The sequence below is a fragment of the Equus asinus genome, chromosome 4 (genome assembly GCF_041296235.1).
Source record: "Equus asinus isolate D_3611 breed Donkey chromosome 4, EquAss-T2T_v2, whole genome shotgun sequence".
Classification (NCBI taxonomy): domain Eukaryota; kingdom Metazoa; phylum Chordata; class Mammalia; order Perissodactyla; family Equidae; genus Equus; species Equus asinus.
Genome location: NC_091793.1, coordinates 41,178,007 through 41,205,396, shown reverse-complemented (window position 1 = coordinate 41,205,396; position 27,390 = coordinate 41,178,007). Strand labels below are relative to the sequence as shown.

The window sequence follows — 27,390 nt, the reverse complement described above, 5'->3', positions numbered from 1 at the left end:
AATTCCTTCCTCAAATCTCTCAAAGCAACACTTCCTCGTCTTAGTCATTATGCTATTGCCAGTTTTATTTGCATGATTATTTGATTAACTTCTTTCTCTCCCAGTGGATTGTAAACTCAGTGGGGCAGGGACCATATGTTCTGCTCACCATCGACTCCTCAGTACCTAGCAAAGTTTCTGGTCCATAGTAAGCCCACAATACATAGTTGTTGACTAAACAGATAGTTGAATGAATAAATGAGTGAATATATAAATAAATGAAAGAATTAGAGATCTGGAAAATTCTAAAATATATTTTTTAAGTGACCCAAGACAACTGTGGTAGAATTACTCTGTTGTTTATTCAAATGCTGTCATACAAGTGCCCAGGTAATAATTTATGTATCATGCTGCTCAAGCCCCCAAATATATCCTGTGATATTAATATGGATTTGTGGCTGTAAGCCATAGTCTCAGGAGGACGAGTGCTATCTTCTTACTGTAGTGAAGCGTGGTTTCACTTCTCGTAAGAGAGCATGAAAAAGCAAGCTGGGATAATTTTATAGCTGTGAACCTAATTTTATACCCCAATAAAAATATAATACTGCTTATCTGGAAAATTCAGTGATAAACTATTTGCAGACTTAATAGTATAAAGAAGTTTGTCAAGTTACAGGTTACCCAGCTTTGTAAAAGCACATCTTCAGATCAAACTCTCCGGATAGCCTTTGTTTGAAGTGACAGAGGAATTGTGAAGTGGCATGTGATTTTCATCATTGCAAGATCTCAGACATACAGTCCCTACTTAGAAAGCCTAGAGTAGGACCTTACTGAAAGATTGCTTTGATCATTATAAGGATGTGGTTAAATGTATATCTGAGGATAAGAGCTAACATTTACTGAGTGCCAGGTCTGTGTCAGACAATGTTCTAAGTGCTCATTTAATCCTCATAACAATTCTAAACGAGGTAGGGACTACCATTTCCCCAGTTAATAGATGAGGACGCTGAAGCACAGAGATTATGTAACTTTCCCAGAATTACACCCTTAGGTACTCTGGCTATAGAGCCCATATCTGCACTGCCAGTGCCCACCAGCCCATGTCGCTGTTAAGCCAATGAAATGTGGCCAGTCAGAACTGAGACATACTATAAGTATAAAATGCACACTAGATTTTGACAACTTAGTATGAAACATATAAAATATGTCATTAACAAGTTTTTTATCAATTACATGTTGAAATGATATTTTGGATACACAGGGTTCAATAAGAGATGATTAAAATTAGTTTCATCTATTTCTTTTCTTTTTCAATATAGCCATGAGAAAATTTTCAATGACATTCACGGCTTGCCATCTATTTCCATCGGACAGCACTTGTCCACACTCTTATACTACATTATACTGTCTCTTCATCCGGTAGCAAAGCCCTTCCTTGCTAATGGTTGCATTTTGCATAGAACTATTAGCAACATGAATGGACTGTCAGCATGAATGGTGTGGTGAAGAATGTGGAAAGGAACAAAAGAAGAGAAGCAGAGATGTCATCTGAAATTATCAGCAGCAAAATCCTGAAGCAGCGAGAAAGGTTAGCTATTGTTTTCGACATGTAGAGCTCTGTGGTGCTATTCATTGTTTAGAATGCCTCCTCATTTCTAGACTCTGTCCTGGCTCAAGCCTTTGATGGGCAGACAACAGCAACCAATGGACATCTTCCTTGTTCCCCTCTAGACAAGAGATGAAAAACAATCCTTCTTGATGATTTACATTGAGGCCCATCAACATAATACTTCCCTCTATGCAACAATTTTGTTTATTCATGGATTTGTCCTTTTATTCCTAAGTCAGATAAGATCCTTGCCCTTGATGGTTTGAGGAAATAGGGGCTCTTTCTCCTTTTTGCAGACTCTAGGGGACAAAGAACATGGGGCCATGGGACACAGGAGGAATGGGAAGAAACAAGAAGAGAGGGAATCTGTGTGAAAAGGAGGGGGCCATAGTGGTAATGGCCCAAGGCACAGAAGGGGGCAAACTGTCCTTGTTCTCTGTCCAGCAGCTACAGCCCCCCATCGCAGTATGAGCTTTGCTCCTCACTGCCCATGCTCCTCATTACTCTGACTTAGAAGCCTCTTTCAGGATTTGAGTTGTAGTCGTTTTCATCTGAGCCTGCAAAGGGGCAGAGTAATTAGCCAGGTTAATCATACCAGAATAGAAGAGAGAAGGGCCATGAACAAAGTGGATCCTGATCACTCCAGAAGACTTTCTTTTTAACAACTAAAGAAGACCAGCCCAGTGGCACAGCGGTTAAGTTTGCACATTCCACTTAGGCGGCCTGGGGTTCGCCAGTTTGGATCCCCAGTGCGGACACAGCACGGCTTGTCAAGCCATGCTGTGGCAGGTGTGCCACATATAAAATAGAGGAAGATGGGCACAGATGTTAGCTCAGGGCCAATCTTCCTCAGCAAAAATGAGGAGGATTGGCAGATGTTGGCTCAGGACTAATCTTCCTTAAAAAAAAAAAAAAAACTAAAGAAATGTTTCAGAGCCACAAGACGAAACGGTGATGCCTGAAGACTCAGTAAAATCTGAGATGTGAACGTTGAATCCTGGGCTTGGGATTCTTTGGCTCTGGACAGGATACTCCAAGGGACACAGTACTGGGCAGTCCAATCGATCCCCTAAGAACATCATGCCCCAGGCTAAAGTTCCTGAAGACATACCTTAAGGGTTTATTTTTCCTTTTGCCTCATCAAGCCCTGTGGGTTGTCTCAGCAGGCAATGAATGTAAGGACAGATCTGCTTTAAGAAAACGAAAATTAGAAAACACTCCCAACATAATGGAAACAGTAAATAGCACACATAACAGTGTAAACAACATTAGCCTGATTTTGTTTTTAAATTTGTATATATATTTTCCTGAGTCTTCAAATATCATCCACTAGAATGTAAGCTCCATGAGGACAAAGCTTTTGGTCTCTTTTGCTTGTTGCTGTAGTACCATCACCAAGAAAAGTGTCTGCCCATAGCAGATACTCAAAAAATATTTGTTGGATGAATGAATATGCACCCACACTTATAAAATTGAAAAGAAATGCCTCAAAATATTGATGAAGGTTATCTCTAGGTAGAGGGATTGTGGAAGAATTACACTTTTTTCTTTATAATATTCTGCATTTTCCAATTTTTAAAACGACTATGAGTTATTTACAATTGGGACAAAATAAACATTACTTTAAAAAGACTTTTGGAGGTGGTCAGCCCTGTGGCTGACTGGTTAAATTTGTGTGTTCTGCTTCAGCAGCCTGTGGCTCAGATCCTGGGTGTGGACCTAGCACCGCTCATCAGGCCATGCTGAGGTGGCATCCCACATAGCACAACCAGAAGGACCTACAACTAGAATATACAACCATGTCCTGGGGGGCTTCAGGGAGAAGAAGAAGAAGAAGAAGAAGAAGAAGAAAAAGGAAGATTGGCAACAGATGTTAGCTCAGGTGTCAATCTTTTAAAAAAAAAGACTTTTAGACAATAGCTTTTGTGTGTGTGTGTGTGCACGCGTGTGATGAAGATTGGCCCTGAGCTAACATCTGTGCCAATCTTCCTCTATTTTATGTAGGATGCCACCACAGCATGGCTTGATGAGTGGTGCTGGGTCTGCACCCAGGATCTGAACCTGTGAACCCAGGGCCACTGAAGCGGAGTGAGCGAACTTAACCACTACATCACCGGGCCAGCCTCTAGATGACAGCTTTTCTAAGGCATATTGTTGTGATGAAAATAATGTAGATATTTCCTTCTTGCTACATGTCCTAGAGTGCTGAGATATGCAGGCCAAATTAGAAGACATTCTGCACGGAGGCTGCTTTTAAACTCAGGATCTACTATGTGTCGGGCACTGTGGACACATAAGGCTGAGGGTGATGAGCCATTGCCCTCAAAGCAGGTCTGGGAACCTGCTATAAAGCTTTACAGAAATCCTTGCAATTGTGTTGTGTTTTTGATTTTACATTAATTATCACGATAAGGTGCATAGAGAATTTCTGAGGAATCAGGGCACGTGTTATTATTCCCACTTTACAGGGGAGGTTGTGTTGCTGAGAAACTGAGCTGCTCTCTTAGGGTCAAGCTGTTAGAAAGTGTAGATCCACACACACCCAGGTCTTCACATCCACCTGGGCTGTCAGCTTCCAAAGAGCCACAAGGAGCCTCCGCCCAGGTCTCGGGAAGGAGTTCTAACTAGACGTTTGTGCTTTTCTAGCCACATGTGTTTATTTAAATTTAAATTAATTAAAATTAATTGACAAACATTCATCTCTTAAATTGTGCTAGCCACATTTCAAGTGCTCAGGAGCCACATGTAGTTAGTAGCCACTGAATTGCACAGCATAGAATAGGACATTTACATAACCCCAGAGACTTCTACTGGATAGCACTGTTATACATTCATTTAAATTGGTTTTTATTAACAGCTAACAATCAGTATGCATTGAACAATTATGATATGTAAACCCTCATTTCTACCTCATAACAACCACTAGAGGAAGGCTCTGTTATTATCTCTGCTTTCAGATGAGGGAACTCGGGCCAGAGGGATTAAGCAACTCACCCCAGATCATATATGTAGTGAGGAGGTATAGTTGGGACGTGAACTCAGCCAGTCTCGCACGAGAGTTGGTGTACTTTGCCACTGCCCATCATTCTCAAAGTGAGGTCCCCAAATCAGCAGCCTCAGCATCACCTGGAAACTTGTTAGAAATGCAAATTCTCAGGACTCACCAGAACTGCTGAATCAGAAACTCATGGAGGGAGCCAGCAATCTGTGTTTTAACCAGCCCTCCAGCTGACTCGGATGCACACTCGAGTTTGCGGACCATTGCACTCTGCGAAATTGCACTCTCACTTTTTAAGCATCTCTGACATACCCAGCACTGTGCTAGCCCCTGGTTGTCAGTGTCTTTTAAACGGGCAATGGTATGTCTAAGAAAATCTTTTTAGCAGAATAAAAAGAATAATTTTTGATTAACATGTACTGAGTACTTAACTCTGTAGCAGACTCTGGGGTCCATATCTCACTCAAAAGGACTCGGAGCTATTACCTAACCTTCCCACAGCCATACAGCTAATAGCTGGTGGGGCAGGGATGTGAATCCAGGCTCCTGGCTCCAAAACCCTCATCTTTACCATGACGCGTTCCTTAGAGGACAGTGGAGAAGCAACTCATTCAGTCCCTAAATACAAATGAGTTTTTAAATTCTCTGCTGCTGGAGTGTCCTCCTCACCGCTCGTCTCCTGGAGGAGACTGACTCTCCCTCTCCTCTCCAGGTTGCATTCCATCAATTTTTTTTTATTTTGCCCAACATAAAAATAACTTTTCACATCAAAAGACATCTATCCTAGAATGTGCTCACCTGAGGTTCAGAATTCTCTTCCTGGAGGTTTTCAAATAATAGAAACTCGTTCTGCCATGTAACAAATTATCAAGTGCCTACCATGTGGCAGGCACAGTCTTAGGCAATAAAGAGCAAGCAATGAATAAGAGACAAGGTTCCTGCCTTCATGGGGCTTATGTTCTAACGGGAGAGACAGACAACTAACAGATAAGCAAAGAAATAGAAACAATAAATGGAGATTCTAAAAAACAGTAAGAAGGAAATAAACAAGATGCTGTGTTAGGGAATAAATCATGGTTATTAAGGATGACTTCGCTGAGAAGGCGACCTTTAGACTGACACATGAAAGATGAGAAGCCTATCATGCAAAGAGACTAGGAGATGGCATTCCAGATGGAGGGAACAGCATATGCAAAGCCCCTGAGGTAGAAAAGAGCTTGACTGGTTCTAGGCACTGACAATCTGTGGAAGGTAGGCACGAAGAGAGAGCAATACAGGTGGGCTAAGGTGAGATTAAAGATGTAGGAAGGGGCTAGGTCATACAGGGCTGTTCCGGCCAAGGTAAGAAGTTTGTGTTTTATTCTAAATGGGATTTTATGCTTTAACAAAGGAATAGCATGATCAGATTTACAGTGTTAAAAGATCACTCTGGATATAAAAGGGTTTAAAAGAGTCAAGAATGGAAGCAGGGAGAACAGTTAGGAAGCTGTGGATGGAGTACACAGAATGATGACAATGGAGACGGAGGTAAGCAGAGAGATACAAGAAATATTTTGGAGGTAGATGACTGTGTTCTCAGTACCTGATTAATAGGCAGTGAATAAATATGTGTTCAATGAATGAATGAATTGATATTTCTAGATTGTAGCCCTGGATAGTGTCTTATTCAACATGTTTCCTCAGTACTTATCACAACACCTGTTTAATACTTGTTGAACGAATAAATCTGATGAGGGGGCTATAAAACTGATTCTGGTAAGAAGAGCTCTAATTTTTCTTCTGAGAATGATAAAGTAGCAGCTCAAATTTACGGCACACCTTTTATATGCCGATTGTGCATTCGTCAAATGGTTCTCATAACAGCCCTGTGAACTGGTACCATTTTACAACTGGGGAAGCTGAAATTCACAGACATACATTCCACACATGTATTCAATAAGCATTTGTTTAGTGTTTATGTACCGGGTCTCATAAATAATAAGTGGTAGATCTAGTCTTGAACCTAAGACTGTATCTGAAGGCCGTACTCTTTTACTAAATTATACTACATTGAGTGAAAATTAGAGAGTTGAAAAATCTAGAACCTCCCTAAACCTGCCCTGTAATTTACAGGTAACAGCAAATACAAAATGGGAGCTGGTTAGGCTGGGTTTGGAGTACACCATAAGCCTGTACCCCTGACCTTTTATCCCCAACTCAGATCACTACTATGCATGACACCAAGATCTCTTGCCATGGGTGGAGACAGGGAGCTGGCCAGCTCCACAAGTCTGCAGTCCCACTTGCTGTCCCAAGGGTCCAACTGCCTGCGGCTCCCCGACATTATGCCCTGATTGCTAAGTCTGGTCTGGCACAGCGACAGAGGGACTCCGGGGCCGAGGAGTTGAGAATTCTTGCTGGCCGCTTGGGAGGGCCAGATAACACAAGTGAGATGCTGGCATACTAAAAAGAGGGAGTGCTATTTTGAGAATCTGTTCAAGTAACGTTTCACAGTGGAAAAACGGCGGCACTGTGCACAGGATGTGACTTGACAGGAGTAACGGCTCAGACGTCAGTACCCCAGGTTTCTATTTTTAGTGCTAAAACTTGCAGTTTAAACCTAAACAGTGTAGTCTCTAAAAAAGAGGGAAAAATTGGTGTGATATCTGGAAAATTTTCTGGACAATGTCCTGGATCAAGATTGGAGGGTCAGTCTGTTAAATACATCATGCCGTATCTGCGTAAGGAATACCGAGCAACTATTAGGATGATAATATGAAGCTCTATTTGCCCACAAAGAAATACGTTCATGCTTCATTTTTCTGTGCAGAGAGATGATTACAGTGTACATTTATGGCACCATTTTTTAAAATATATACATGTTTATATGTGTGTAGAAAAAGTTTGGAAGGAGATATAAAAAAATAAAAGGTGGGGTCGGCCCCATGGCTGAGTGGTTAGTTCGCGCGCTCTGCTTCCGCAGCTCAGGGTTTCACCGGTTCAGATCCTGGGCGCAGACACTGCACCGCTCATCAGGCCACGCTGAGGCGGTGTCCCACAAGCCACAACTAGAAGGATCCAAAACAGAAAATATACAACTATGTACCGGGGGTCTTTGGGGAGAAAAAGGAAAAATAAAATCTTAAAAATAAAAAATAAAAGGTGGTTATTGTGCCTTTATATTTATGTTTAATAAACTTTTTACAAGGAGTATGGATTATGTGTGTACAACCAGAAAAGAATGAAGCAATCTCCATTTCGAAGAAAAAAGGTGGTGATCCAAGGATTTCCTGACCAAGAGATTAAGGGAAATCCTGTAGGGTGAGGATGAGGTAAGAAAGGGCCAAAGTCCTAGCTTACGCTTTATTTATAATATTCTCATGAATGAAAGTGTTCCATTACTAAAATTATCCCCAAATTATATTGTGTTGATTAGATAAGAGATGAAGATTAGAAGTACAGATTTATGTTCAAAGAACATCCAAAAAGTCAATGAAGGAAAAAAAGAAGAAATAAAAAGTAATCAGCCATCATATCCATAAGTTTTGAGTCAGTTCATAGGAACTAATTAACATTGAAAGCTTTGGCTGGGGCCAGGACAGCTATTTACATAGTGGTAACAGAAGTCTACTAAAGGCAGAGAGCCCTGGGAGAGGAGAAAATGATGTCTGCCAGGTAGGAGATCAAAGAGCTCCAGGAACCTTGACCATGAGAGTTAATATGAAGGACACATTGCAGAGGAGAAATAGAAAGCTTACCTCACCATGTGCCAGTGTCGAATTCAGCTTCCAGGTTCAGTTTTCCTACCTCTTCAATTTAGAGAGAGGATATTTTCCCCTCAATTTTTTCCTTGACTGGACATTCTGCCTAAAAGTTGATTCCACTTAAACTGAATTTTGAGTAAATATTTAACCTGAAAGAGCTTATCTTTTTCATTAATACTTTGGAAGATATAAGAATATAGTAAATATTATGGAATTATGATGTGTAGCGCAAAGTTCTATGTGAGTGTGTTATGAGTTGAATCTTTTCTCCCCCAAAATCATGTGTTGAAGTCCTAACACCCAGTACCTCAGAATGTGGCCTTATTTGTAAATAGAGTTGATGCAGATGTAATGTGAAGTTAACAGGAGGTCACACTGGAGCAGGGTAGGCTCTTAACCCAATATGACTAGTGACCTTATAACAAGGGGAAATTTGGACGCAGAGAGATGCATACAGGGAAGATGATGTGAAGAGACACAGGAGAAGACAGGCGTCTACACACCAAGGAGAGAGGCCTGGAATAGATCCTTCCCTCACAGCTCCCGGAAGGAACCAACACAGGTGACACTTTGATTTCCAACTTCTAGTCTGCAGAACTGTGAGACAATACATTTCTGTTGATTAAGTCACCCAATTTGTTATACTTTGTTACAGCAGCTTTAGCAAACTAATGCAAGGTGCAATATAGTCTAAGGATATGTGTGTGTTCAGTTCTACCAAGAGGCATTTGAGTTGGGTCATCATGTTTTCCTCCTTTGCAGGGGATGTCACCAAAGCTCATAAGTGAAGAGCATGCCCAAGGTCAGTCAGAGCCAAAAGTCGTCTCCATGTTTTCTTCCTGGATCTGGGTTCCCCCAGAAATTGTTTTCAGTCCAGCCCTTGAAAGGACATCACAAGTGGTAAAGCCATTTATCCAGAGCAAACAATCCTTTGAGGTGATGCTGACTTTTCTACCCATTAGTAGCAGAAAAAGTGCTGGATCAATTATTTAAAGTACCATGAAAAATTTAAGGAAGAATTTGTATTTGCTAAGTTTCCTCCAAGGGAAGAAAAACATTATTTAAAATGAAAAGTCTTAAGCACCCATGTGCAATGACAGATACAAATGGATTGACACCCATGGGTGGCAATAAGGGGAGAAGGGAGAATGACAAAAGAGGCAAAACAAATAACCAGGCAGTAGATGTATGTAACTGACCTCAGGGTTGAGATTCTGTCACTCCCCTTCTTAAAGTCCTTCAATAGCTTCTATTTGCCCTTAGGAAAAAACATCCTCTTGGCCATGGTTTCCAAGATCAGGAAACCATTTCCTTTTTCTCCAGTCTCATCTCATCTCATTCTTTTTCTCAACGCCATCACCTCCTTTTTCTTCCCTGACACCACCAAACCCTTTCTCACCTGCACATTGCCCCAACTCTTCATGCAACTGGCTTGTCCTTCAGGTCTCAACACAGAGGTCATCTCTTTAGAGAGGTCTTCCTTGGCCGTTAGATATAAAGCAGAATCCCTCTCTGCCATCTTCCTTTCAGGTCCTTTGGTTTGAATTCTCTGCAGGACATTTTTAACTTTTTTATTTACTATTTATTTATTTATTTATTACCTGTCTCTTTCTTCTAGAAAGTGAGCTCCATGAATGCTGGGACCTCATCTGTCCTGTGCCCCACTGTATCTTTGGTGTCTAGATTGGTGCCTGTAACACAGCAGGCCTCAATAAATGTTTTTTGAATAAATAAATGCACAGTTTGAATTTAAGTTAATAGATAAGTTTGGCAGTTTATGAGATGTTGCAGTCAAATTTTGTTGGTGCCAATTCTTAACACTGATGTAAAGATGGGCAGAACAAAATTGGGCACAATTTACTCTATGAGAGGCTGAATGGTTTCTTTCTTGACCCTGGTGTAGGAGGGTGTGATTGCATAATTGTTCTATGTAGAAATAGAAGAATCTTAGCACCTGATGACCCACTTTGGGCTTGGAAACCTGGCACAGTCAACATAAAAGAAATGCTGCTACACAAGACTAGTAAATTAAGTTTCTAAGTTCATTCTCAGGCCTACTGACTTATTAGATTTTCTCAGTACGGTATGGTAGTTAAGATCAGGCTCTCAGCCTAGGCTTGAACCCCAGCTCTGCCTCTTCCTAGCTGTGTGACTGTGGGCAAATTATGTAAATTTTGAGGGCCTTATTTTCCTCATCTGTGTACTGTGGATGATAATTATTGCATTCTAGTTCCATAATTTCTATATAGCAAGGGCTTATGAGAAGCAGTGTGATTGGAAGATGTGAAGAGATTTAGGAGCTAGTTTACAGAGCAAGCACAGTCTACTTAGTTCTCTTATTTTGAGGTCCTGATGGAGATTTGGTGGCCCCTAAAGATCTCCCAAGATGCCCATTGTGTGGATTTAGTAAGATAAAGTTTAAAAGCCCTTAGTAGAATGCCTGGTGCGTAATGAGGGCTCAACAAATGTTCCCTGATGTTGTTGTTGTTATATCAGTGCCGTGTAGATGCTCATAAGAGTAACATAAGCCCACATTCTAAACAAATAATCAAAATGGATTTCCAAAGTAGGCATAGGAAAGATGGTGTCTTAGTCAGTTCAGTATGCTATATAAAAAAGTACCACAAACTGGGTGGCTTATAAATAACAGAAATTTCTTTCTCACAGTTCTGGAAGCTGGAAGTCCAAGATCAGGATGTCAGCATGGTCAGGCTCTAGAGGGGGCCCTCTTCCAGGTCACAGACTGCCATCTTCTTGTTGTATCCTCACATGGCAGAAAGAGAAGAAGACAGATCACTGGGGTCTCTTATAAAGGCACTAATCTCATTTATGAAGGCTCGACTATCATGACCTAATTACCAAAGACCCCACCTCCTAACACTATCACATTGGGTTTAAGGATTTCAACATATGAATTTTAGAGGGACACAAACATTCAGTCCACTGCCGATGGTTATCTCAACAAGTCTCTGGAGAGCTAAGTACTAATGTCCAGAGAAGAGACAAGGTTCAACCAATAGATATTTAAGGACTGCAAATGGAGTTTCCTTCAATATATTTTCCCACAGAGAAGAGTCTCCTTATCTTTGAATCCTTACAAAGTCTTATATTATGGAGTACTCTCACAATTACTTTAACTGCACAACAAAATCCTGTTTGGGGAGGAAATATTACCTGAAACCCCCTCAGTCAATGGTAGTCTGAGAGGCTTACAAAATCGTTTGAAAAAGGAGGCAAAGAAATCTAACACAGATTGAGTCATTTCTGAGGATGTGACTTCACAATTATGAGTAACGGGTATTGGAGGAAGCAGTTTTAAACATTTGCTTTAAAAAGCAATGGAAGTGGTTACTAGAGATTAGGAATATAAATCTCTAGGACTTAAAATGTCTTAATGTTTGCAAATGGCACTTGGCCTCAGGATAAAATTTCTTGTGATAGCGTCATAACTGATTTAAGGAGAGCTGTAGAACAAACAATTCAGGAGGCAGGCAAAAATTGAGTTGATGGCTCAAAAGGTGCCCATAGCAACCTGGACGCCAAAGACCCATGTGAAAGTGTGAATAAAAATGTTTCACCGAACAAGAGTGCTTTAAAAAACAGTTTTTCTAGGTTAATATTTGTTATGAACTGAATGTATGTGTACCCCTGTCCCCTTACCCCTCAATTCATAAATCGAAGCCCTAATCCCCTGCACAGCTGTATTTGGAGGAAAGAAGTAATTAATTGAGGTCATAAGGGTAAGACTCCAATCTGACAGGATTAGTGTCCTTATAAAAAGAGATATCAGACAGCCTCTCTCACTCGCCCCACCATTTGAGGACACAATGAAAAGGAGGCTGTCTGCAAGCCAAGAAGAGAGTCCCCACTAGGACCCAAATTGGCTGCCACCTTGATCTTGGACTTCCCAGCTTCCGGAATTGTGAGAAATAAACTTTTGTTGATTGAGCCACCCAGTCTGTGGTAGTTTGTTATGGAAGCCTGTATGAGTCAGAGTTCTCCAAAGAAACAGAACCAACAGGACGTAAAAAAAAATTATATATATTTATATAATAGGGAATTAGTTCGTGCAATTATGGTGGATGAGAGGTCCCAAGATCTGCAGTCCTCGAGCTGAAGACCCAGGAGAGTCAATGTGTTGTTTCAGTCCAAGTCTAAAGGCTCGAGAACCAGGAGATCCTATGGTACAAGTTCTAGTTCAAAAGCTGGCAGGCTTGAGACCCGAGAGCTGACATTTCCGTGCAAGTCCAAAGGCTGGAAAAGACTAATGTCTCAGCTCAAACAGTCAGGCAAAGGACTTCCCTCTCACTCAGCCTTTTTGTTCTGTTCAGTTCCTCAACAGAAGCTAAGGCCTACCCACATTAGAAGGAGAACAATTTGCTTCACTCAGTCTACTGATTCAAATATTAGTCTCAACTAGAAACACCCTCACAGACACATTGAGAATAATGTTTGTTAAATGTCTGGGCCCAGTCAAATTGACTCATAAAATTAACCATCACAAGTCCACCCTTTGTCAACTTGGCACCCACACATATCTCCTTAACTCAATACAACATTTCTATTATTGATATAATAATAAATTATTATTTATTTTTATATATGTAACTTAAAATATGTATGACTAAGAAAATTTACTATACTAAACATAGTCATTTGACTAATCCACACCCCAGAAGTTTATATTTTCAAGTGACAGAGAATTTAGTTTTTGAACTTCTCATTGAGAAAATGAAGGATTAAGTTATATTTGGGGTCACTTTAAATTGGGGTGAACATGGTTTTTATATGAGGCAGGTATGTCATTTAGTCCTCAGGATAACCTTGAGAGAGAGTAAATCTACATGATAATGATGAATAAATGTGTCTCAGGGAACTTAAGTCACTGTTCAAGACTGAAAATTTAAACTCAGGCTTTTCTACTCTAAGTCTGACATACATTCATAGGCGAAACCTAACAATTCTAAACCACACACATTTTTAAAAAGTAAAACATTCCTATATTTTATGTCAATAATATTTATAATGCCATAAGCCTCACTGTAATGCTCTTTACCCCTTTAATGTACTTGTGATTTCTTTTCTAATACAAATTACAACCCTGGTAGTCACATTCCCTTCATCAAAAGCCATATGCCAATCTAAGAAATAATTTTAAAAGTTTTCTTATGTATTCCAACCAAAATGACTCTCTTCGTACCCCACAAAGTCAGATGAGTTGAATAAATTATTCAGTATGGAGGTAATAAGATAGCAAAAATATTTTTATGAGTTGAAATGACATATTCCTTCTGCCACTCAGGGGATATGATAGGATATTCTTGCTCTACAAAGTGTTTTCACATCATCCTGATATCATGTAGTCCCTACATATAAATGCTTCTAAAAATATCCATAATAAATGTTAGGTTGTTTTTGCCTCTGAAAAAATTTGCATGGGGAAACCTAAAAGAAATACTAATTTCCTGTGACCAAATGCATAAAAATGATAGTTTTCCTTGTAGTTTAAAGTGCCTTATATATTTTAAAGTATAGCAATATAATAATTCCTTTGAAATAGTCTTAGAAACACTATCATTGTCTATGATGGTTATCTAACCTCCTTGTATTAGATTAGGTTGATTTCCCAGTGATTTTAATAAAAATGCTACACAAGATTGATAAATCATATCACTGTCTTTGAAAAAAACTCAAAGTAAGCTTACGAAAAAGGCAACAAATAACATAATCAATGCAATAGACATAGACAGATAGATACAGATATAGGTATAGATATAGTTTATGCTCCCATCTACTTCCCAAAAAGGCTATAAAGCAGCAGACAATAAATACACATAAAAGCCTACTTGATAAATAAAGATAAGAAAAAAACAGAAAATAAACATAGACAAAAGAAGGGTAATTAAATAAAAAATCATGAATGAGGAGTGACTTCAGCATCATGGTGGAGTGAGTTCTCCCAGTAATCTCTCTCCTCCATGTACAACAAAAAAGACATTCATACTCCAATAGAGGACATCCACACAACACAAAAGACTTCTGAAAGACCCATGCAGCCATATGTTAGAGGGTGGAAAGGCTAGAGACCCCTCAGAGGAGGTGGTACAGGGTAAGAGAAAATGTTACTCCTTCCCCAAAAGACTGCAATCTGGGACTGCAGGCAGCCTCCAAGAGGGACGGAAGCGGGGAGGGGATGTTCATTTGTGGGAACGTCAAAGATCCCTAAGGGCCCTCACAGCCTGTAGGGAAGCCCCCTACTGAGGTGAATGCTAACACAGGGGTGACATCATCAAGCCAACACCCCAGGAGAGCAGATAGCCAGAGCAGAGCAAGTAAGCCCACCAGAGCTCACAGGAGAAATCGCCCTTCCCACCCACCCACCTAGCGCCAGCTCCAGCACCTGGGATCCTGGCAGAACCTGGAGGGCTCAGAATATGCATCTCTTGATCCCTACCCAGTGGCGTTGGGGGGAACTATGACCAAGTAATACCACAGTGTGCAAAAACAGAGCCATGCCCTCTAGCAGTATCAAAAATTATATTAAATATCCAGACCAGAAGGAAAATGACAAGTACCCAGAAATCAGTCCTGAGGATACAGAAATATGTAACCTAAATAACATAAAATTCAAAATAGCTATCATCAAGAAACTCAACAAGTTAAAAGAGAATGTAGAGAAACAATTCAACGAGTTCAGGAGCTACTTCACAAAAGAGAGTGAAACTATAAAGAAGAATCAATCAGAAATATTGGAGATGAAAGACAGAATGGAAGAGATAAAGCAAAATATGGATTCCATGAACACTCAAGCAGATATCATAGAGGAGCTAATCAACATAATCGAGGGTAAACATGTTGAAATGCTCCAGATAGAGGAGGAGAGAGAGCTAAGATTAAAAATAAATGAAGAAAGCCTCTGAGAAATATCTGACTCAGTTAGAAAATGCAGCATAAGAATTATAGGTATTTCAGACAGAGAAGAGAATGGAGCAGAAAGCTTGTTCAAAGAAAGAATAGCAGAGAACTTTCCAAAACTAGGGAAGGGGATGGAAATCCATGTGGAAGAAGTTACCAATTCTCCTAAATATGTTAATGTAAAAAGACCTACTGCAAGTCATATAGTAGTGAAACTGGCAAAAGTGAATGACAAAAAAAAAAAATACTAAGGGAAACAAGGCAAAAGAACATAACCTACAAAGGAACCCCATCAGACTTTCAGCAGATTTCTCTGCAGAAAACTTACAGGTTAGGAGAGACTGGAATGACATCTTTGAAGGACAAAAACTTTCAGCCAAGAATATTCTATCCAGCGAAAATATCCTTCAGATATGATGGAGAAATAAAAACTTTCCCAGATAAACAAAAGCTAAGGGAGTTCATAGCCACAAGACCTCCCTACAAAAAATCATCAAGAAGGTCCTCATACTTGGGGGAAAAAAAAGGGGGAGAAAAGAGTTACAAAGCATGGAGTAAGGAGATAAATAGGTAGACAAAATCAGAAAATTGTAGCAATACATCAGAACAGGTTAGCAAATACTTAGGTATACCATTAAAGATAAAGGGAAGGAAAATACCAAAAACAAAGATACTCTTGCCATTTTAACCACAAATGCACAACAAAAGACAAAATAAGATGTGAGGAAAACAACTTAAGAGGAGAACAGGAAACGGACTGAATTGGTTGAGTCTAAGGAAATAAGAGGCCATTGGAGAAAGGACTATCTTACCTACAAGATTTTGAATACAAACCCCATGGTATCCACTAAACAAAAAAGCAGAACAGAGACACAAATAATAAATAAGGAGAAAACAAAGAAACACAACATAAAAAACCACATAACTCAATTGGTAGACCAAGACACATGGGAAGAGAAACAAAAGAAATGCAGGAGAACCAGAAAACAAGTGATAAAATGGCAGCATTAAGACCTCAAATATTGATAATCACCCTAAATGTAAATGGATTGAATTCTCCAACAAAAAGACACAGAGTGGTGAGATGGATTAAAGAACAAGACCCAAGAATATGCTGCCTCCAGGAAACACATCTCAGCTCCAATGGCAAACACAGGCTCAGGGTGAAGGGATGGAAGACAATACTCCAAGCTAATGGTCAACAAAAGAAAGCAGGTGTTGCAATACTTATATCAGGCAAAGTAGACTTCAAGATAAGACAGGTAAAGAGAGACAAAGAGGGGCAGTATATAATGATCAAAGGGACATTCCATCAAGAAATAATGCCTATAAATATCTATGCACCCAACACAGGAGCACCAAAGTACATAAAGCAACTATTAACAAACCTAAAAGACAATATTAATAATAACACAATAATAGTAGGGGACCTCAACACTCCACTCACATCTATGGATAGATCATCGAGGCAGAAAATCAACAAGGAAACAGTGGAATTAAATGAAAAGCTAAACCAGTTGGACTTAATAGACATATATAGAACACTACATCCCAAAACAGCAGAATACACATTCTCCTCAAGTGTGCATGGAACATTCTCAAAGATAGACCATATGTTGGGAAACAAGGCAAGCCTCAATAAATTTAAGAAGATTGAAATAATAAGCATCATTTGTGATCACAATGCTATGAAGCTACAAATTAATTACAAGAAAAGGACAAAGATGTGGGGACTAAACAACATGCTATTGAACAACCAATGAATCATTGAAGAAATTTAAGGAGAAATAAAAAAAAAATCTGGAGAGAAATGGAAATGAAAACATACCATACCAACTCACCTGGGATGCAGCAAAAGTGGTAATAAGGGGAAATTCATTGCAAAACAGGCTCATCTTAACAAACCAGAAAAATTCCAAATAAGAATCTCAAACTACACATAACTGAATTAGAAAAAGAAGAACAAACAAAGCCAAAAGTCAGCAGAAGGAGAGAAATAATAAAAATCAGAGCAGAAATAAATGCAATTGAAAGAAAAAAGGCAGTAGAAAGGATCAATGAAACAAAGAGCTGGTTCTTTGGCAAGATAAACAAAATTGACAACCCCCCAGCTAGACATACATTAAAAAAGAGAGAGAAAACTAAGATAAATAAAGTTAGAAATGGAAGAGGAGAAATAATAATGGGTACCACAAGAAATACAAAGGATTATAAGAGAATATTATGAAAAGCTATATGCCAACAAAATGGACAATCTAGAGGAAATGGATAAATTCTTAGACTCTTAACAACCTCCCAAAGCTGAATTAGGAAGAAATAGATAATCTGAATAGACCAATCAAAGGAAAGTGATTGAAACAGTATTCAAAAGCATTCCCAAAAATAAAAGTCCAGGATCAGAAGTCTTCCCTGGAGAATTCTACCAAACTTTCAGAGAGGATTTAATACCTATCCTTTTCAAGCTATTCCAAAAATTTAGAGAAAATGGAATACTTCCTAACACATTCTACAAGGCCATACTCACTCTGATGCCAAAGCCTGACAAGGACAACACAAAAAATGAAAACTACAGGCCAATATCACTGATGAATGTAGATGCAAAAATCCTCAACAAAATATTGGCAACAGGAATTCAGCAATACATCAAAAGGATCATACATCATGATCAAGTGGGATTTATATCAGGGACATAGGGATGGTTCAACATCCGCAAATCAATCAATGTGATACACCACGTTAACAAGATGAGGAAAAAAACTACATGATCATCTCAATAGATGCAGACAAAGCATTTGACAAGATCCAACAGCCATTTAAGATAAAAACTCTTAACAAAATGGGGATAGAAGGAAATTACCTCAACATAATAAAGACCATATATTGACAAACCCACAGCCAACATCATATTCAATGGGGAAAAACTGAACGCCATCCCTCTGAGAACAGGGACAAGACAAGGATGCCCACTATTATCACTCTTGTTCAGCATAGTAAAATGTCCATATTACTCAAAGCAATCCACAGATTCAATGCAATCCCAATTAGAATCCCAATGGCATTCTTCATGGAAAGAACAAAGAATCCTAAAATTCATATGAGACAACCAAAGACCCCGAACTGTTAAAGCAATCCTGAGAAAAAAGAACAAAGCTGTAGGCATCACAGTCCCTGACTTCAAAATGTTCTACAAAGCCATCGATTACTAAATCAAAACAGCATGGTACTGGTACAAAAACAGGCACACAGATCAATGGAACAGAACTGAAAGCCCAGAAATAAAACCACATGTCTTTGGACAGCTAATCTTCGACAAAGGTGCCAAGAACATACAATGGAGAAAAGATAGTCTTCAATAAATGTTGTTGGGAAATCTGGACAACCGCTTGCAAAAGAATGGAAATAGACCATTATCTCACACAGTACACAAAAATAAACTCAAAATAGATCAAAGACTTGAAGGTAAGTCCTGAAACTACAAAACTCCTGGAAGATAATACAGGTAGTACACTCTTTGACATCAAACGTAAAAGGGTGTTTTCAAATACCATGTCTTCTCAGACAAGGGAAACAAAAGAAAAAATAAACAAGTAGGACTTTATCAGACTAAAGATCTCTGAAAGGCAAAAGAAACTAGGATCCAAACAAAAATACAACCAACAAATTGGGAGAAAATATTTGCAAATCGTATATCTGACAAAGAGTTAATCTCTATAATATATAAGGAACTCACACAACTGAACAACAAAAAAACAATCAGTCCAATCAAAAAACGGGCAGAGGATCTGAACAGACATTTTTCCAAAGAAGATATACAGATGGCCAATAAACACATGAAAAGATGTTTAACATCACTAATCATCAGGGAAATGCAAATCAAAACTACACTAAGATACCACCTAACACCCACCAAAATGGCTATTATCACTAAGACTAAAAATAACAAATGTTGGAGAGGGTGTGGAGAAAAGGGACCCCTCATACACTGCTGGTGGGAATGCAAATCAATGCAGCCACTATGAAAACAGTATGGAGATTCCTTAAAAAACTAAAAATAGAAATACCATATGACCCAGTTATTCCACTACTGGGTATCTACCCAAACAACTTGAAATCAACAATCCAAAGTAACACACGTACCCCTATGTTCATTGCAGCACTATTCACAATAGCCAAGACGTGGAAGTAATCCCAGTGCCCATCTACTGATGATTGGATAAAGAAAATGTGGTATATATATATACAAGGGAATACTACTCAGCCAGAAAAAAAGACAAAATCATTCTACTTGCAACAACATGGATGGACCTGGAGGGAATTATGATAAGCGAAATAAGCCAGACTGAGAAAGACAAACACCATATGATTTCATTCATATACAGAATATAAACAAACACGTGGACTAAGAAAACAGTTCGGTGGTTACCAGGGGAATGGGGGGTGGAGGGGTGGGCACAGCAGGTGAAGGGGAACACTTATGTGGTGACGGACAAGAAATAATGTACAACTGAAATTTCACAATGATGTAAACTATTATGAGCTCAATACAAATAAAAACAAAGTAAAAATATCATGAATGAAAGTGTTTAAATAAATGGATAAAGAAATTAATGGAACTGATTATTACTGAATGGCTGTGATGTGATGTTTTGAATTTCCTAGCCATCAGAGCAATAGGAAGGAGGAAAAAGCAGATTAGATGCAATCACTGCTTCTCAAACTTCTCCACTAAAGTTCAAAGAGAATGACTCCTGGGGTACACAGACTGAAACACTCCACCAGAAGTGAAAAATCATGTTGTGATTTAGCATAAGAATTCATGGAAATACTGCATTCTCTCATTAATACATTGAAATTTGTTTTAAGGAAAAACTATTGATTTTTAGTGTCCCTATCTATGAGCAAAATTTATTCTCCAGAATGCAGCAACATGTTAATCCTATAGCTTAACATCATATTGCCACAACATGGTGCATTTCTTCTTACTCCTGGGAGGTGAATGCATGCAGTTTGAAAAGTATAAGTTTACAAGGTTCTCATTATCTGATTTATTTTTTTAAATCATACAACACACTTTTTTTAAAGTGAAAATTTTAAATTTAAGTATAACATATTTGCAGGGTTATACCCTAGGAGGTAGTGTAAAAATGAAACAAGCTATTCCTTATAAAGACTGAAAACCCAGTTTTGAATTAGCATGGTCCCTGATTGGATTATGGTGATTTGCTCCTAATCTATCTTCTTTTTTTATTTTTTATGAGTAAAACCATTCAGAGAGTGTCCTTCCCCTCATACTCTCCCCAAAGAAGAGAACAATTGTCAATAGCAAATAGCAGTTGCAGAAGCAACACGAAGAGCTGGCTGCACACTCAGGAGAGAATGCTGTGCCTCCTTCTTGTGGTTTTGGGTCCTCTACATGTTCAGAGAAACCTCTCTAGTGATGAACTATAGAAATAATCCCTGAAAGTATAGTCTTCCTCATCTATCTTCTAACCAAAGCTAAAATAAATCCTTTCTGGTGGAAATAATATCATCCAGACTCTCTGTAATTTTTCATATTAAATTTCTGTCATTTAATTTAAAATTACCAGACAGACCAAAAGGAAAAACAGACAATAGAAACAGACCCACAGATGATCCATGCAGGGGATTGGCCAAGAAGAGAAAACTTCAATCCATGTAAATACAGAAGGGGAAACTTATGAAACAAGCTGGTTTACTGATTTATCTGCCTGACAAGTTCAGAATTTGGAGGCACCAAGTATCATGGAAAGCAGAGGGCAGCATAGAGTTGAAATTAGGGTGATTAGTTGAAAGTCTTTAAATTGAGCAGTTACATCTCCAGGTCCTCTATCCAGAAAGGTAACTATTCCATCTAATAGGAGATCATAGGCTTATTATGTGGATAAATTGGATCAGAATGGTTCCAACTTAGGCGTGGAATGTAAGGTGAAGTGTGAAGCTGAAAACACTAATATTAAGTGAACATCTGCTTACTGAATGGTGGGATACCAAGACTCTTATTCAACCTGCTCTGAGAAGCCCAAGAATCAGGCATTTCCTTCTCTAGTCTCCCTCCAGGAGTATTATTCTCAGGAAGATTCTATTGCAGGGGATGATGTTTGGGTTCCCAAAGAAATAGCCAGCTTCCAACCACATCATCTTAAAGTGAAGCCCAAAGTCAGCAAGTTCTACCCATGAATCCTTTTTAGTGCCTTACACATTAGAGAAGAGACAAGAATCATCAGACATTTGAAGAAAGTCACAAACATAAAAGAGAGGGAAAAGCAAATAGGAAAAAATAAAGTGGTGGTGGTGGGGTAGCTTGGAAAGAAAGGAGGTTATACTGGGAATGGAGAAAATTTAAAGCTACATGTATGTATTTAATAACCTTAGAAAGATAAAGAGGATAATGCATCCAGAGAATAGAAACAAGATATGATGAGAATGAAAACATCAGAAAACAAGGTAAAACATTTGGATATTTACAATATAATAGCTAAAATAAAATTTAATTGAAGAATTGGAATATGAAGTTAAGGATATCTTCCAGAAAGTGGAACATACAGAGATGAAAAAGAGAAGAGAAATGATAAGAGTTAACAGGATCAATTCATGGGGTCTAACAGAAGTTCCAAAATGAGAGACAGAGAAAATACTGGGTAGGAAGATATCAAAGAAATAATAAGAAAAATATCCTAGAACTGAAAAGCGTGTGTCTCCAGCTTTAAAATGTCCACTCAGTGCCCAGCACAAAATGTTAAAAAATACCCATGCCAGAGCACAAACCAAGAAATTTTAGACTACTCAGGATAAGAAGATCCAAAATCTTTCATAAAGCAAAAGAAAAGGAGTCACCATCTGAAGGGCATCTGATGTCTCAAAAAATGGTGAATGTGAGAAGGCAAGGGAGAAATGCCTCCTAAATTCAGAAAGAAACTGGTTTTTAACCTTGAATTCTCTACCCAGCCAAACTGTAAATCAAATATGAGGATAAAATGAAGATATTTTTACACATACACGTACTAAAAACACTTACCTGCTATGAAGTTGTATTAAGAAGCTCTTTGAAGATATGCCGTAGCAAAATGAGAGGAAGCCTGATATCCTGTAAGTGGAGAACCAGTGCGGGAGAGTGGCAGGCTGACAATGTCAACTGATAATATCTAAAGATGGGAAACCAAGAAACAGCACTAGTGTTTATTTAGACATGTGTCATAGATACCAAAGAAATAGCGAAAAGAGTTTGAAGTAGTTGCCTCTGGTGAGCAAGACTGGAAGAGGAGAGGGTTGGAGCAGGGTACTGTTGTTTTTCATTATAAGCATTTTAGAACTAATTGAAGTGTGAATTCCACACATGAGTTCCTTGATAAAAATAAAAATATATTAATGTTAATTACGTGGATTTAAAACTTTGATTAATGTCATCACATTGTCCTCCAAAAGTTGTACTAATACATATTCTCACCAACAGTGATGGAGAGTAGGGGGTTATTTTGTATACGGCTTTTATTGATAGCACTGAATAAATTTAGCAAAGGCTTTTCTACAAAATGATAATGTTATGAAGATCTGGCATTGGCCCAGGTAGAGAACCCATATTAATGCATACCTAAGATACTCTATATATCAGCAGGCAGTATGGCATAGTAGAAAGAATTAGATGGACCTAGTAAAAATTGACAATGGGACAATCATTAGCTGGATGACTTTAGAAATACACAAATTCTTCCAGCATCAGTTTCTCCGTCTATAAAGTAGGGCTGTTAACACCTACCCTGACTCATAGTGTAGCCTGAGCCTGAAAGAGAGAGAGAGAGCAGTAAACACACTAGTATTCCAGTAAGCTCTACGTGCTGGTCCACTGCTGTCATTCATAACTGATACAACAGAGTGTCCTAAGTAACTTGATTCAGATAATGACTTGTGTTAGGTCCTCCCCCTTCTCCAGAAGCCAACATTGAGACAAGAATGTGAATGTTAGTAGTTTCAGAGGTGGTTCCAGGAAACAGCATTAGGGGAATCGGGAGGTTTAAGAACATGTCTCAGAATTATTCCAGCTAAATGGTGAAGAAACAGAGGTAAGTATCTCCCTCCCATCTGTCATTGATCGAGAGATGCTCCTAAGGGGCCATTAGGAAATCCTGAGCACATCCATTGTCCTCCTCACGTCCTCAGAGCAGCTCTGGCAACCAGAAAATCCTCTTGGGAAAAGAGGCACTATCAGTTATCTTTTATAATTGTAACTGGTTGATTACATTATTTTGAGCTCTTCCAGCTTAATTCCAAGTAAATTAAACCATGAAACTGGAACATTATAAGAACTTCCTGAACAAAGGCAAACAGATATGAATAAAGTCTCCATATTGTAAAAGTTAAAACTTATACACTTTCATTTCTTAGATTAACTTCAATTATAGAAATATAAGTTACAATTTTACTTGATAGCTGGAGAATTTAAATACTGTGCTGAAATTTCCTTCTCAGAAAGATAAAGAAAAGTTGTTTATAGACTATTTAAATTCCTATGACCACGGAAGTATGAAGAACAAAGAGCATTTTTGGAGATTAGCCAGGTGGGGCAAAGGTCTTTAAAATTAAACTATACGTGCTCTGATCCTTGTTATTGTGGTTCAAAAATGTAATGATCTTTTGTCATTCTTTTGGCTGCCCAGCATCTGAACCCCTTCCTATGTTTGGGGAATTCTTGACCTTATGAGTCTTGAAAGGATGCATAAATAGTCTCCCAGTATAAGAATTGAAAGTTCCAGATAATCACTTTTTTTTTTTAACTTTCTTTGCAGCCAAACATGTGCACATGACCAAGCCTCAGCCAATCAGATATCCCCTTCTCAGAATTTGAATGGGCAGTTAGTGAGGTACAGAAGCAGGGATGATAGACAATCATCTCTGAATGCAATGGCGGTTGCAGCAAGATAGTTTCTAGGAGCAGCAGTGATGCTATGCTAGCTCTGTTCAGTAACATGTGAGATGACATAAGTTGAGGCATCTAGTGATTGGTGACAGTGACATCCTCACTTGGCCAGATCTTTGATGTGATTTGGGGCTTTATGTCTGGTTGCTTATTCTCCAGCCTTCTCGGAAATTCTGTAAGCAATCTAATCCCTTTCAAAAAATTCTGGTGAATGCTTAAGTGAGTTAACACTGACTTCAGTTAGCTACAACCAAGAAAGTTTACTCCTCCAAAATTCAGTACCAGGAAGTAGGGTGTTGCCAGCAGCAAATGCTAAAATGTAGAATTGGCAATCTCAGACTTCTGAAATCATATTAACATAGCACTGCTCAGTTCTAAGAAAATCCATCTTTCAAATACCTATTTCAGATATGCCCCTAGAAAAAAATAACAAAGAGATTATCCCAAGAGGCAGAACCAAGGATCATAAAGGACAAGATAAAGGGTATTTCCTGAAAAGAGTGGCAAAAGGGTCAGCCTGATTGACTGACTAAGGAGCTTACTCCTCTCCCAGGCAGGTTCTCACCATTCCTGTGCAGTTGGATAAAGTATGTGTTATGGAAAAGTGACTGGGAGTCATTTTCTGCTCTTGCCCTTTCCCAATCAGACTTTATATTGTAGTCCATCGCTGAACCATGAAGAGCAAACAGTCACGGATCAAAGGAGACAACTGAACATTTGTGTTAACCACATTTCTAGCTTCTCTAAACTCAATGCTTTGACATCTTCCCTGTATGCATATGCCAGACACACCTTGTTCTAGAGAACCCGGTAACACACCTGAGTCACCTTGCCTGAGCCAACTGCTTCCCTTGTCACCTTCCCCATCCCCCTCCAGGAAGAGTCCTCCTCCTGGGGTGTGATTTTTAAATACAAACCAACCAATCCAGAATCTACACCCCAACCACCTTGCATATAGGGTGCTCATACTCGGTCACTATACACCCATTCTAACCACTCCAGGGCCAGGTACCAGGCAAGCAGGGAAAGCCCCTTTGCCCCAGAATCTGCTGAAATTATTCAAACTAGCTAGTCCTAAACCTGCTTACTTGCTTCATCCATTTCTTCCTGCAGAAACCACAATAAAGTCTTTTGCCCACAGTTCCTCCCTCTCATTTGCCTCATGACTGACCCTAGTGCTTCTCCATGTGGTCCTCATGGCATGATGTGTACTCCCTCTCTCAGGACTGTGAGTAAAATAAATTCTCTCTTTGATGGCAGTCATCTCCTGATCTATTGGCTCTACCATGTCTAAATAATAATAGTACGTATTGAAACTACATTATCCAACAATCCTGGACTTGGATGTACTAACTTGGTGAGACTTAGGGTTACCCCCACTTAGGGAGTACGTGGATAATTTTGATAAAGGCATGAACACTTTTTAAGTGTATGTAGAGATATTGGGAAGTCAAAGGAGTGGACTGTAGCAAACATTGTTGGTTTCCTACTCAGCATCTATTACTCTCTCCTTTCAGGCAAAACACCAGTTTTGTTCAGGTATTCATCCCTCTTTCCTGTGACTCAAGGGATTGTGACCCTTTCCTTCCTCTAGGAGCAAATTCTATTTGGTCTGAGCCAGTCACAGTGTCCTTTTTCCCTTGCCAGTGATTGATTTAGGGCAGAGCATGGGACCCAAGTATGGACAATAGGACAAGAGGAGAGATGTACTGAGAGGCTCTGGGAAGTTTCCTCATGACTACAAAGGAGAAGTGGGAAGAAATGTCCAGCCCGTTCTGTGACTGGACATTCCTGTGTCAAGATGTAGCCTGGAACCGCAGGAGTCATCTTACTCCCAGTGAGCCTGAGGATAAGACCAATGGGAAGAAGGGGAAAAAAAGACTCATAGACAATGAAGCCAGAACAATAATGTGTCATGGTTGTAGCTCACTCTTCCTTTGGCCTTCTTGATCTGTGAGATAACCAATTTTCTTATCATTTAAATGAGTCTGAGTCAGGGTTTTTTGTTACTTGAAGCCCAAAGCATCCTAACTGATCCTCCTGCTTTTACTAATAGTTAATGAGAAACAGTGTTCTGAGAGATGCCAGTCTGACTCCAGAACTTGTAACTGTGATCTTTCACCACATGACTTGCTATAATTTAATTGCTTACATAAAACATGCTGGTTATATAAAATTTTATTTGTTCATCTACATCATAAAATGTTTATTATAGGAAATCCAGTTTGTTCACTTAAACTGTTTATGAACTCACTGGCCTTTTGTTGATTAATCCACCACTACAAATCCTAGATGGGTTTGCTTATCAACGAGAATTTTCACTAGTTCTAACAGCTGTAGAGAATAAAATTATCTGTAAGAGCAGATCCAAACATTGTGCAAAGCTTTGTTCTTGCACAATTTGCAAATATCGCATATCTGAACCACATCTACTTCTTTGGCATGAATTATTGACTCATCAGATCACCATCAAAATATTCATGTGCCCTTCATATTTGGATTTCTGGTCATGTGGCTCACTACTGAAAAAACCTAGATGATCTAGATTCTTCTTCCACTTTCAGCCCTTTACTAAACAAGTTCACGGTCTGGTAAGTCAGGGTTGCTCCTGGCAGACAATTCTTAAAGTAGTCTATTTTACACATTCATGATGCCTCACTGCTCTGGCCTGAAAAAGTACACACAATCCCTACCTGAAGCCCCCTTTCTTTATCTACCCACTGACCTTAAAATCCATCCAGGCCTAAATTAGAGAGGCAACCATTCATCAAATTCAAAGTAAGGGGGCCGACTCCGTGGCCGAGTGGTTAAGTTCTCGAGCTCCGCTGGGGCAGCCCAGGGTTCCCATCCTGAGCGCGGACATGGCACCACTGGTCAGGCCACGTTGAGGTGGCGTCCCACATTCCACAACTAGAAGGACCTGCAACTAAGATATACAACTGTGTACGGGGTGGGGCAGGGTTTGGGGAGATAAAGCAGGAAAAAAAAAAAAGATTGGCAACAGTTGTTAGCCCAGGTGCCAATCTTTAAAAAAAAAAAAAAAAATCAAAGTAAGTGTTAACTATATTGTAAGGGCAAACACAGGGTTTCCTCAGTACTGAGTTGGGGCAGGAAACTTGAAGAAGTATGGTTCATTTTAATTGTAAAAAATGTTTTCATTAACTTTCATTAATCCATGAAAAAGAAGAAAAGAAGTAAATTTTTTAAAATCTAT

The 27,390-nt window shown here is 39.1% G+C and overlaps 2 long non-coding RNA genes and 1 other non-coding gene across 4 annotated transcripts; 1 reads left to right on the top strand and 2 right to left on the bottom strand.

The window, feature by feature from the left end:
- Positions 1-1,786: 1,786 nt before the first annotated feature.
- LOC123276252 (uncharacterized) lies at positions 1,787-27,059 on the bottom strand. Of its 2 annotated transcripts, XR_011502661.1 has the most exons (7): positions 26,902-27,059; positions 22,281-22,407; positions 10,995-11,093; positions 9,729-9,878; positions 4,583-4,721; positions 2,700-2,775; positions 1,787-2,145 (listed from the first exon to the last, which is right to left on the bottom strand). It is a non-coding gene; the product is annotated as an uncharacterized lncRNA (long non-coding RNA). The 2 variants fall into 2 exon arrangements; XR_006512580.2 differs by lacking the exons at positions 9,729-9,878; positions 10,995-11,093 and having other exon boundaries at positions 26,902-27,057.
- LOC139045056 (uncharacterized) lies at positions 4,728-10,974 on the top strand. The gene is made up of 3 exons (XR_011502662.1): positions 4,728-8,891; positions 9,092-9,131; positions 9,948-10,974. It is a non-coding gene; the product is annotated as an uncharacterized lncRNA (long non-coding RNA).
- On the bottom strand, positions 20,507-20,717 carry LOC123283680 (small nucleolar RNA U3). Its single transcript, XR_006524350.1, has one exon. It is a non-coding gene; the product is annotated as a small nucleolar RNA U3 (small nucleolar RNA).
- Positions 27,060-27,390: the final 331 nt, after the last annotated feature.